The 12,048-nt window shown below is 38.1% G+C and overlaps 1 non-coding gene and 1 pseudogene across 1 annotated transcript; both read right to left on the minus strand.

The window, feature by feature from the left end:
• Positions 1–1,201: 1,201 nt before the first annotated feature.
• LOC111757909 (U6 spliceosomal RNA) lies at positions 1,202–1,307 on the minus strand. Its single transcript, XR_002792160.1, has one exon. It is a non-coding gene; the product is annotated as a U6 spliceosomal RNA (small nuclear RNA).
• Positions 1,308–10,116: 8,809 nt separating this feature from the next.
• On the minus strand, positions 10,117–11,512 carry LOC100735760 (26S proteasome regulatory subunit 7-like; annotated as a pseudogene).
• Between the last annotated feature and the right edge of the window lie 536 nt (positions 11,513–12,048).

A 12,048-nucleotide genomic window follows, 5' to 3' on the forward strand; every position in this document is an offset into this window, starting at 1 on the left:
CAGGACATAGCTTCCCGTACTTATGTGCTGCATTTTTACCTGAGGTCTTATCAGATAAAGCAAGAAAAGAGGCTTCATTCATTATTGACCAACAAAAGCTTGGAGTTAAGTATCCAAGCTCTAAAAACATACCAACAGTGGAGATGAAATTGAGAATAATAAATGTAACTAAGGAAAATTAAAGTTTCGATTTATGTGTGAAGGCATGCATTAAACAGTGTAGGCATCTTGGCAAACAATAAATAAGACCAAAGGTGGGTGGGAGGAGAGAATATTTTAAAGACTTAGTTGATTACTTGTTTGTCATATTTGTAAAAAATAAAATTTTATATATTTTGAGTATATAAAAACTCAAAGTATGCCCAGGATGCCTTTTTACTTTGCATTTGTACAAACAATACTTAAGATTATTAGAACTTAACACATTGCTTTCTCCTCTCGACCCACAAATATCTGATTTAGGACAGGAAATGTACATTCAGTGAGCATGTAGAACATACAATGCATAAAAGAATGGGAAAAAATCTTACTATTTTTCTTCTGTGCAGAATTAAATTACTAGAAGGAAGTCAAGGAAGTTATACATCTAAACTTGTTTCTGGCTAAACAATTCTTAAATCCTTGGTGGTTGTTGATGGAATTATTTTGGATCTTAAAGTCTATGGATTTACTTATTTCTCAGTCGATTAACTTTTAATGCTTTCAAATTCTGTCTTAGTTATTTTTCTCTTGCTTCTTAGACAAATATCCAACCTCCAGTGTTAAAAGAGGATAAGGCTTTTTTTTTAGCTCAGTTTGTAGAGGTTTCTGTCCATAATTGGCCGGTTCCTAGGCAGACTCGTATATGGCAGGAGAGCAACAGTTCATGGCAGCAGAAGACAGCAGAAGCAATAAGAGAGAGAGAGAAAGAGGGGCTGGGAAGCCTCTTTCTGCCCCTTTGATATTGTCCAGACTGCTGGGATTAGAGCAGTGCCAATCCAAGCAGTGGACTGATCCAGAAATCACCCAGCCTTAATCCCAGCATCATTAATCCCACCTTTGCACATTCTAGATTCAGCCACCTCCAAAAGCCCTCCCCACCAATGATTACATGAGGCTTTGGGGGGACATCTAGACACAAACTGTCATATATTTCTATGAAAAAATAGTATATAGTACCTTTATATAGATTTAAAATTTATCCTACATTTTCTTTTTGAGAAAAGATAGGGCATACTTCGTAGATTTGCATGTCATCCTTGCACAAGGGCTGTGCTGATCTTCTCTGTACCATTCCAATTTTAGTACATGTGCTGCCAAATGAGCACTATCCTACTGTTTATTAAAATTAGTGAAAAAATATGCTTTGTATCATCTATTTGAAACTTTGGCTCTATTAGGTACAGGTTTTAAAATTTTTATTTAGGAAATTTCTATCCAACTAAGTGAAGGCAGAGAATCAATCTTTTGTTTCTCTTATGTTTTTGACACGTCACTGAAATTTTACTTTACCTCAGTGAATTTTGCTTAGCTTTCTCATTTTAAAATAAAATAATTTACTACAGGAGTCACTTATGTACTATAAATATATTATTCTATACATACAGGTATGTCACTCTGTATATAAAGTGATAGAAAAGTACTAGCTGCTTTCCTAAGTCAGTTTATGAGGCTGAATTTTTTCATAAAAATGGAATGGGATTAGGTTTTACATATAATGACAGGAATCACAAAAGTGAGTATGTCAAACAACTCGTTGGATATATGCTTCTCAGACAATGAGTAGAGATGAGATACAAGGAATTTGGGAGTTATCAGCTTGTCCATGAGCTGTGAAACCAAAAATGTGGACTAAGTCACATTAGAACAGCATAGAAAACTAAATGGAAGAACACAACCTGGAACTCAACTCAAGGTAATTCTAACTAAGCAGAAAAAAAGTGGGGTAAAGTGCCCTGAGGGTGTTTGAAGACTCTCCACAGGATACACGAGTGTGGATGTTTTAAGCGAATCTATTTCCAGATCCTCTGCTTCTGCTTCAATTTTCCCTTCAGTTGCTCTGCCTGAGTACATGCCTGTGATGGACTAGGAACAGGAAATAGTATCTTTTCTTATCTTGTTCCAATTACTTCTCCTACAGCTTCCAAAAGAAGGGCACTCCCTTCACAGTGCGGTGTTGCTTTACCCCAGAGGGGGAACACCCTCTGGTATTTCAGAGGAGCAACTGCAACTACTGTCTGTTCGGAGACAGCCACTGACTCCGGGACTAGGTAACAGACCCTCTGCCAGCCAACTGGCCTTCATCCCTGTGGCCATCCAAATCAGCATAGGACCTCACTGGACCATCGGAAGTCTGTGGTTAAACAGTACTTTGTGATTTTTTGGCATAATTCAAAAAGAGTTCAAATAATTGAGAAACACTGCCATAAAAATAAAACAAGACAAAATAAGCAAAACAGCTTCTTTTCTCTTTCAACTATTTGTGTGAGTTTATAAGGTTTCTCCGAATTTATGTGTGTAAAAATGAAAAATTGGGATAGGGCTAATGCTCCATCCTGTCACATTCCAACAAGAAATAATTATCAACAGATAACTAAACTAGTGAGAAACGGTAAATATGGATAGGCATACAGATCTAATTACATTTGTATGTACCTCTAGCCATATAAATTAAAAGACACATTTCCAAAATGAGAGTCTTGCTAAATTCAGGCTGACCTTGAACTCCATGATCCTCCTGCTTCAGCCTCCTAAGTGCTACAATTAAAGGTATATCCCACCAGGCCTGGAAAAATGTTTTTCTTAATGGCACAATTGTAGTGACAGAAACAAATCAGTACTCCTCTGAGACTAGGTCTGTGGGCTGCCTGCAAAGAGGCAAGAGAAAACTTTTGGGGCCAAGGAAATGTTTTGTGTTGATCTTGAGTTGGTGTTGTTTGTATATAATGGCACACAATTATCCAAATGCACCAAAATGCACACTTAAAAATGGTTAAACTTTAGCATATAAAGTATAATAAAGTTGATGTAAAGCTTTGCTGTTCTATTTAACAAACATGTATCAAATTTAGAATTATAAATATATTTTATAAACTGCATACTAATAATTATTATAATAAAAATACAAACCTAAAGAAATCTTTAACATTTAGAGTCTTATAACTATGGGAAGCCAAGTAAATTTTAGTGACTTTTCCCAAAGAAGGTGGTGATTAATAAAAAACTGAAAACTACCAAACAAATACATAACAGTTAAATTCTGTGGGAAAGAAAATATATCAAAGGGGAAAATGAGCCTGATGAGATAACAACTGTCACAAAAAAGAGCTTGTTGAAATATTTTTAAGTACAGATATTAGTAGGATATAACAAACCACCATGTGTTTTTTAAAGATTCCATTAGATCTGTTTAAAAGAATGGTATAATGGTAATATTTTAAAATACTGATACTTTGAATATACTATAAAACCTACTTAAAATAAACTACTTAAAATAAAAAATTAGATATCCTCTTAAGCATATACAAAGAGAGTATATAGTTTTTCAAAATATTTCTAGGACTAAGGAGGAAAAGCATACCACTGATTGAGGGACAGGGAAAACAAAGAGAACGGAGCAATAACCAAGGGAATGAAAGGAAACTAATGCAGAATATTCATCAAATTCATCAAGGAGAGACTTGCAAGAAGGGGATATTGTAAGCCTCAGAAAGATACATGAAGATTATTTTTAAAAAGGGCCACATGCTCTCTGGTGAGGCTTTTATTTCTGGATAAATGTATTGGTGAGAGACGTTTTAACCTTTTCCCAGTTCAAGCACATATTTTGAATTTAGAGATCAAGGATGTTTAATTCCCTAGGGAGTGAAGAACTGAGTTTTTTGAGAGCAGAGGAAGAGCTTCAGGGGGACTACAAAACTGGGAGTGCAAGGAGAGAGCCCTAAAGGGCAGGGAAATAAGCTGAGCCTGGTGTATTATTCCTTTAACCCACAGCTAGGTGACAAGTGTGATATCTATCCAGCAAAGAAATCTAGCACAACAGTGTCAGGCTTAAAATGGAATCAGGGAAACTTGTAGCCTCCAAAGGATACATATGATGGACAAAAACACGTCATTACAGACTTTCGTAGACACTACCCCAGTGTTCTGTGCTGTTCTGTTCTGTTCTGTTCTGTGCTGTGCTGTCTAAAACCTTGAACTTTGTGAGACCAAGGACACCTTGAACTTTGTGAGACCAAGGACATGAGAAATGAACCCCAATAATGGTTGAATTAGACTTCTAACATGAGAAATGAACCCCAATAATGGTTGAATTTAGACTTCTATTTCTGCTAGGAAAGAGAACACAGAAACAGATGAGTTTGTGGAGAAAACTAAAAATGTAACATTTCTTAAAATGTATACTGTTGTATATTAAAAGCTGCTCCATAAGGACTGAAAAGTGTTTGGTTGGACTTGACAGCTGCAAGGTCATAGCTGGTTCTGGCAGAGTGTGAGAGTGTCTGAGATTGCACAGAAAGAAGAATGCCTTGCACAGGAGGTACTGCAGAAAATACATGTAAACTTCTATCTCAACACACTTGGCCGTGAATAGAAGGTGAACTGGATAGAGAAGGAAACATTCAGATGGGCCAACATACAGCAGCTGGCAGCACATGCCCTTAACGATGACTGCTTTCTGGTCTGATGTTTCTGAGCATCTCTGTAGTTTCCCCATAATTTAGAAGAGTAATTGTAAGGTAAAACAAGCTGCCACTGTAGATAAACCCTAAATCACTGTTACTTTACACCAAAGGCAAAAGCATTTTTCTCAGATGTAAAATTCCTAGGTATTCCTACTCAGTGGTCATGTTCCCCAGCAGAGATGCACAGACCCCAGATCCTTCTATCCATGCCATCTTCCAGGCTCAGCTTCCAAAGTTGTTCTGCAGAGTCAAAGAGAAGTGTTTTTGGGAGGTTGGTTTGGGCAAGGGCTGGAAATGGTGTGCATCACTTCTCATTTGGAGCCAACTCAGTCACGTGGCTACATACAACTGCAGAGGCTAGAAATGTAATGCAAATCTGTGCCCAAGGGAGACGGGAAATGCACTGATGAATGCATAGTGAGTTTCTAAAATTATTCTACCTACTCATTACTGTGACCCAATATGTGTCTTATATCTTAGTGCCTCAGTTTGCACTAGTATCTTGACTGTTTTACTACTCATTTCCCTATTCTTACCTATTTACTGCCTGATGCATTTCTTGTAGACTATAGAGAATCATTTCTGCTTAAAAAGTAAGTCATATGCCCCCTAAATTCTTAGCTATGGAGGCATCACAGTGAGGAGGGGGTCAGGGGCATGGCAGGCAGCATGACGAGTCTACCGTGAAATGATTTCCCTTGAGATTCTCCACTATGATGACCGTGGCTCTCAAGGCTTTCTCTGTTAGGAGTCTACACTCCATTAAACAAAACTCCTCTTCACATAGCCCAGAAAAAGTGGAATTTCCAAAGGACTTTCCTAAACTTTAAAGAAAGACGAATGGAAATTAACAGAGGTATTTTGTGTAAACCAGAGGCTACAGGATTATTCCCTGTTCACTGTCTGCTTTTCAAGTGTTGTTCTTTGTGACCAGCATGTGGACTATTAGGTTTGGCCTGACTTGAGACAGTCTCTGGACTTTGATATCTGACTCTCATCCTCAGTGCTGAATCAGTGTGGCTTACTGCTGAACTATCCTGTGGCTTTTGTGCTCTGAGTTCTGGAATGCACTTGGTGTGTTTCTGGGTGCATGTAGGGTTATAATGGTTTCAATCTGGACCACTAAGTCTGCAAAATAGCTGGGCTTCCCAGGTGCCTCAGTCTTCCTTGTCCTACTCCAGATCATTTGTCTGATGCATAACTAAAATACCACAGCACAAACTAAGCCCCAGTGCCCTCGCCTGTACTTTCCGTTGCTAACAGACCTAGTTCTTCTTTGGGTGATTAGTAGACCAGTGACTGACCTCAACCTTTAAATGAGCTTAGTCCTTCCGTAACATGAGTGTGGAATTATGAAACATTATTTGGCACACAAAATTTTTGCTTACCCTAGGATTTAGTAACCCCACAAGAGACCCAGAAAAGTCCAAGAAAAACTATCTTAATAAAAGCTTTCTTAATACATGGGTGTTCAAGAACAATGGTGATTATGGATGAATGTGTGTGTTTCTCTCCAGATTCATTTGTTAGGGCTGTAGCCCCAAGGTGATGTATTAGCAGACAAGGACTTCAGGAGGTCATTATATCATGAGGTACCCTCATGAGTGGAATTAATATCCTAATGAAAAGGACCCCAGAGAGTTCTTTCTGATTTAAAAAATTTTTTTTTGCATTGTGAAGACACGTCAAGAAATGCCTCTGTCTGCAACCTGGGAGAGGTCCTTCCCCAGAACCCAAGATGGCGCCCTGATCTTGCTCATAGTGTCCAATTTGTGAGAAATAAATCCCTCCTGTTCATATCATCCGGTCTGTGGTGATACAGTGGCCCAAACTGATGAAAACAGTCAGGGTGATTCTGAATGTAGATGAACAGTTGTTGGTCAAACTGCCTCTGGTTCAGTTCTCATGGATTCTTAATTGGGCCCTAGAAAAAGAGACTCTAACTTTAAAAACATCAGTAAAAGAAAGATTTTTACAAAATCCTAATGGCCCTTGAGAGTCCAGGTGATATTCCAGGGTCAGACATGACTATAGGGAGTTAGTTCAGGCGTGGGACCCCAGGAGGAAGATGGTGGCTGTCAGGCTATAGTTCAGAAGGAAGGGTGGGTATGAATCCGAGAAAGGATGGAATTTCTACAATGCTGAGAGATGCAGTTTGTGGAAATAAAGTTTGCACAAGTACTAGTACACAGCACACTTGCCATACATGCACATGGGAATTCTGTTTTTGAGAAATGAAGCAGCAGAACGCTATTCTAGATTTTTTTTCTCAGCATTACCCAAACCATAACAGAATTCTGATGCATCATCAGATTTTATCTTAGTTTAAACAAGATGACAATATTAAAAGTAACCAGATAACCAGAAACTTGAATTAGATTATAATCAAGGTGTGTAATTTTCTTGCAGAAAATACTTTTCTATTGTTTACAAACATTTAATAAGTAACCTAAATGCATATAGGCCTTGACTTGCGACAGGGAGGCAGGGGAGAGGGGAAAAGAGAGAGAGAGGGGAGAGAGAGAGAGAGAGAGAGAGAGAGAGAGAGAGAGAGAGAGAGAAGAGAGACAGACAGACAGAGAGAGAGAGAGAGAGAGAGAGAGAGGACAGAGACAGAGAGAGAGATTCATTAGTTGCCTGAGGTTGAGTGCTTGGTTAATGTGTGCAAGGCACTCAGTTCAGTCATCAGCACCCTAAAAAGGAAAATCTCCCAAGAAATATGAAAAAAATCAGATAATACCTGTATATATTTTCAAAAAATCATCTTCTTTGTAAGAACTCATAATGAAAAGCAAGTTTTCTGATCCTTTTCTCCTCTCCTGGCTTTTGTTCTCTGAAGATAAGCATCTTTGACTATTCCGATGTTTTTTTTCCCCTCTAACTCTAAATGGCTATTTCCTGGCTGATGAACTTTGAACTCGAGGCATTAACTTCCTTCTATAATTACCAAGCTAAGAGTAACATACTCTTTCATTCATCTTTCTAATACAAAGTTCTCAGTTTTCCCTTTAGTTTCCATTTCTAACTGAAAATGTATACTAAAAACTCCTTTTCATAGAAAGGATCTTTCAGTCTCACTGTGGCAGATGAAAATGTTGCCTCTTGTCTTTTTTCTTTTCTTTCTTTTTTTTGGAAGGGTTACCAGGAATCTAACTCATGACCTTGCACTTGTCAGGCAGGTGCTGGTGCCACTGAGCTGTATCCCGGCCCCTTTGTCCTTTTTCTAATCACTAACCCTATCTTCTTCCACTGTATATCAGCTGCATCTTTTTTTTTTTTTCCCATTTTGAATACTAATTTTTAAATTCTGGCAAAGTTAAATTTTTAATGATTTCTCTTCAGATTGTAAAAGTTGATAATATGCAGTTCATTTTTTGCTGCACAGAATTTGAAACTTTTTCTTATGTTATGACATTTTCCACCTAAATCCGAGCTTTTCTACTATTACTGAAAATGGAAAATGCAAATCCTTATCCTCCTAGTTTCCCTTTGCTAATATTGGGTAGGTATTTAATTTAGGACCTACTTAAGAGTGTTTCAAAATGGAAACAGCAAATGAAAAAGATAAAGGATAATGAGAATTTCTGGGGCACTTGTGGTAGTTGTAACAACTACCCCAGTTTAGGAACAGGAGCTCGTCGTGCCAGTAGCAGCTGCCAGTACCCAATGTCTGTGACTGAATAACACAAAGGACGTCATCCACTGCATAAAAATGGTAGCAACTGTAGTGTCCTCTTGGACAACCTCACTGTGGTTGTGATCCCCACTGGCTAAATTATGAACCTTCAGAAGTTCTTAAGTCACCCACATTTTTAAATAAATGCGTTTTCTGCTCAAACCAGTGAGGACTGATTTTTGTTATTTAAATTAAGAGTCTTGATCAATATATAATTAAGAATTATATGATTGTGTATATGATGCTCATTGTCATGTCATATTCTTGTCTTTGTGGATTTAATGTCATATAACTATGTCATTTTGCAAAATAAAGCTCTAAACACCAAATTCAAGTACATTTTTTTCTTGTCTAGAAATTATCTTTAAGATATATTCAAGTTTACCTATTTGTCCCACTATGTCCTCAATAATGTTTTATTTTGTTTTGTTTTGTTTTGTTTTGTACCAGGAAATAAACTCATGACCTCTCACTTGCCAGGCAGGTGCTTGTGCGGCTGAGCTAAGTCCCTACTCCTATCTTCGCTATTGTTAAGGACTCTTCCTCTGTGAACTCACTCTTTCCCTACTCAATTATGAGCTGTTTGCTTTCTGAGTCTTCTAAACATCTCCTATCCTACACATTCCTTTCATTGCTCTCCTGACTTGGATTCACTATTTCTAGCCCTTACATTTTTCTTTTTCTTCATATTTTTAAATTTTGCCTTCAATTAGCTTCCTAAGAAAAGGTGTATGGGAAAAAGTCTTTATTGTCAACCTATGTTTGATTGATAGTTTATGTATAGAAATCTAGAATAGGGTAGCTATTCACAAATCCATTTGCTTTTCTTCTTGAGCTTACAGTTAAAATATATTTCCCAATCTCCTGGACAGTGAAGGGTGGATCTCTGAGCGAACTTTTGCCAGTGAAATGTAGGAAGATCCATTTCTAGGCCTGGTCTACAGGTACTTCCCAGAAACAACTGTCTTTCTTTTCTTTATTGCAGTCAGGCTTGATTCAAAAGAGTATGGTAACTTTGGATTCTGAAGAGAACAGAGGAGCCACCAATGGATGCATCTATGTATTTTTCCAGCAGCCAATCAGTTTTCACTCTTAGATTCTGTTTACACAAGAAAAAAATCCAACATTTTTGAAGCAGGCAGTATTGTGTACTCACAGGTCATTTCAATCTATTGAGAAAAATAATGATTTCAGAGAATTTAAAAGTTGTTATGCTACTAACCAAGGGCTAATAAACTTTCTAGCCATGATTGAATGGAACTAGAACTTAATAACAGAGGGCAAGCTGGAAAATCCATGACTATGTGAAAATTAAACCATATACTCCTGAACAACCAGTGGGTAAAAGAAGAAATAAAAGAAATGAAAAAATATCTTGAGACAAATGAATAAGAAAATAACACAATAAAATTTAAGGGATGAGGTAAAAAGGTACTAAGAAGGAAATTTATATATGTGAATGCCTACATTAAAAAATAAGAAAGATCTCAGATCAACAACTTGACTTTATACCTTTAGAAACTAGAAAAGAAGAACAAACTAAGCTCAAGGCTAGCAGAAGAATGGAAATAATAAAGAGTAAAGTGGAGGTAATACAGAATAAAAATAATAGAGAATATCAACAAAACCATGAGTTGGTTCTTTGGTTTTTTTGTTTTTGTTTTTTGTTTATTTTTCACAATTTTGAATAATCTATTTTTTGTGAGGTGGGTGTTAACACATTTATGTAAGCTCAGGATCCCAACTAAAAGTGTTTCATTTGAAAGCCTTTGCAGCTTAGTTGTATGTCATGTAGCTGGGAGCAGCGCTGAATTTAGCATAAAACTTAATGACCTTATTTACAGCTTCCAAGAAACCCTTCTCAGTGGCGCACTTTCACCGTGCCCAGATTGCAAACATACCAGCTTCTGTGCAGACACTTCTAATTTTGGCACCAGTGTTATTTGGACACAGTCGTGCTAACAATTCAAATCGGATGTCTCTTTCAACACTCATTGAATGGGCATGAATCTTAAAGATGTGAATCTAAATCAGGCAAGCTGAATTCAAGCTTTCTATCCCATCTCCCCAGCCTCATCAGCACTGGATCCAAAGTTTCAGTATGTGGCTGTCAGCCCCTTCATGTTCTCACAAGGGTCAAAACCATCCATTTGATTGATCTCTTCCAACACTGTTCTCTGTACTCTGTTACCTCCAGCACCATCATCAAACCAGGAACCTCCAACGGCATCAATTTCATCAAAGAAAGTAAGGCAGCCTTTTTCTGTTCTGGTCATTTCAGAGAGCTCACGAACGATTCAAGTCCCTTCACCGACCTAGTTCTGTACAAGGTCCCATCCAATAACTCGGACAAAGCAAACATCTGTCCTGCTGGAGACTGCCCTGGCACAGAGGGGTTTGCCAGTTCCTGGGAGACTGAACAGCAGCATGCCCTTGGGAGGTTCAGTGGGATGAAGTACTGGGGTTTCTACCACTTTTCACAGTTTCTCAATCTGCTCCTAACACCCACCATCATCACTGTATGTGATGTCAGGTTTTTTTCTCGACCTGCATCTTGTCAATCTTCGGAGCAGGGGAATGTGTCCACATCAACTCTCATCCTTTCTTCAGTATCCCTTCACAATCAGCCACCTAATTGCTGAGGTCCACCACAAACTTGATAAACTAGATAATATATTTTGGGTCCTCCAAATCAGCATTGATTATCTTTGTATACCTTGCAACCTGCAAAGTCTGCCCACTCTGTGATTTGTAGCCAAGTCCCAGAGCACCTGAGCTAGGATGCCAAGCTAGTGTCAGACTCTTTTTTTGTTTGTTTGTTTGTTTTTGTTTTGGTACCAGGGATTGATTCATGACCTGGGGCTTGCCAGGCTGGTGCTTACACCACTGAGCTAAATGCCCAGTGTCAGTCTCTTTAATGCCAGTAAGTTCATTAGTTTCCTTGAGAAGTTGTTGAATGTTGTCTTCAACTTGCTTGATCTGCCCGGAGTACATGCTCTGACCATAAGTCTTCAACAAGGCAATACCCTTCTCATCCCAAGCAGATGGCCTCTTCATCTTTCTCATCTTCTGTGGTTTTCAGCTGCTCAGTGCAGAGGTAACCTGGCATTTTAGGAGGTAGACGCGCCTCAGCTCTTTGGTGATTACACAGCACCTTCCTTGCTTCCAGGGGTGCCTTCCAAGTTCATTCTTTGAACAGGCCAATATGTGATGTCCTGGTCCATCATGCCCAGGACTGCCCATCCTGCCTGGGCAGGATAGACTGTCCACAGGTCATCTATCCATTAATCATTTTGTAGCCATCTTGTTATCAGGTCAACTGTTAAGGAATTGTGGTGCTGGTACTCAAGTAAACCTGAGAAGGTGGCTATAGCTATGCTTTGTATCATTTATCTCATCACATGGGTATTGTATTATCTCATATCATCACAAGAAGTGTACTGTAAAATATTTCAAGAAAGACCACCTCCATATACCTTACATTACTGTCTATTGTTATAATTTTTCTCTTTTATTACCAGGTATTATTGTGATTTGTTTCTAATTTATAAATTAATATTATTTATGTACATATATAAAAAAATAACGTGTTTGGCTTGATACTATTTGTGGTTTCAAGCATCCACTGGGTTTTTACATTCCCTATGAAGAAGAGGGGAACTACTGTAACCAACAGAGGCTGAATCAGTAACCTAAACCCTCCTAATT

This window comes from Cavia porcellus, unplaced genomic scaffold (genome assembly GCF_034190915.1).
Source record: "Cavia porcellus strain 051 isolate PalLab524CR breed Dunkin Hartley unplaced genomic scaffold, mCavPor4.1 scaffold_13, whole genome shotgun sequence".
In the NCBI taxonomy this organism is placed as follows: Eukaryota; Metazoa; Chordata; class Mammalia; order Rodentia; family Caviidae; genus Cavia; species Cavia porcellus.